Here is an 840-nt window from a genome sequence, read left to right as displayed (position 1 = left end):
GTTCTGTTACGTGTAATGTTGTTGCTGATAATGTTGATGTTGTGGATTGGCGACATTCTAACTTCTCCAATAAAGATTGGGATGATTTTTGAAATTAACATTTTATTTATTTCCAAAAATATTATCATTCCTCTGATAATTCCACACATAATATATAGACTTCGGATTTTGAGGGCATTCATCAAAATTATGGTCATTGCCACAATATACTCAAGTGATAAGAGATGTGGCTTTAACTTCATACATTCCTCCTGGTTTGTGCAATTTTTTCACTATTTCAGTCAGTGTTGAAATATGAGATGCCATAGAGTTGAAAGCTTCCGAGTCTATTGCTGTAGTACCATACTGACTAAATATGTTGCGCGCATTAAGGTATTAGTAATCATTTGTGGATATTCTTTCTAAGATATCATATGCTTTATTTTATGTCTTATCCAACAAAGCTTTATTTGCTGAATCATCCACCACCATATGAGTGTGTATATTTAATCTATTATAAAACATCTCAATTTGAGTCGAATGTGGGAATCCATGCATAAAACACTTTCACAACAATTCTTTAAATCTCTCACATGCTTCATACAAGCTTTCATCTTCCAACTACTTGAATGAAGTTAAATTGTTTTGAAGCTTATCATTCATATTCTGTGGGTTGAACCTTAACAAGAATTTTTGTGCTAATTCATTCCAGGATGCTATAATAACTGGTGGCAATGAACTCAACCAACTTGTGTCTTATCACACATCGAATAAGGAAATAGCTTCAGCTTAAATGCCTCCGTTGGAACACCTTGCTGAATAAAAGAATCGCAAATCTCCATAAATGACCTCAAAGAAGCC

The 840-nt window shown here is 33.6% G+C and overlaps 1 non-coding gene across 1 annotated transcript; it reads left to right on the top strand.

Annotated features, from left to right (window-relative positions):
• The first annotated feature begins 526 nt into the window (after positions 1-526).
• Positions 527-633, top strand: LOC120139323. Its single transcript, XR_005517621.1, has one exon. It is a non-coding gene; the product is annotated as a small nucleolar RNA R71 (small nucleolar RNA).
• The last annotated feature ends 207 nt before the right edge of the window (positions 634-840 follow it).

The sequence above is a fragment of the Hibiscus syriacus genome, unplaced genomic scaffold (genome assembly GCF_006381635.1).
Source record: "Hibiscus syriacus cultivar Baekdansim isolate YM2019G1 unplaced genomic scaffold, ASM638163v2 tig00110733_pilon, whole genome shotgun sequence".
In the NCBI taxonomy this organism is placed as follows: domain Eukaryota; kingdom Viridiplantae; phylum Streptophyta; class Magnoliopsida; order Malvales; family Malvaceae; genus Hibiscus; species Hibiscus syriacus.
Note: the sequence above shows the minus strand (reverse complement) of the source record. Positions and strands in the feature narration are given on the sequence as shown.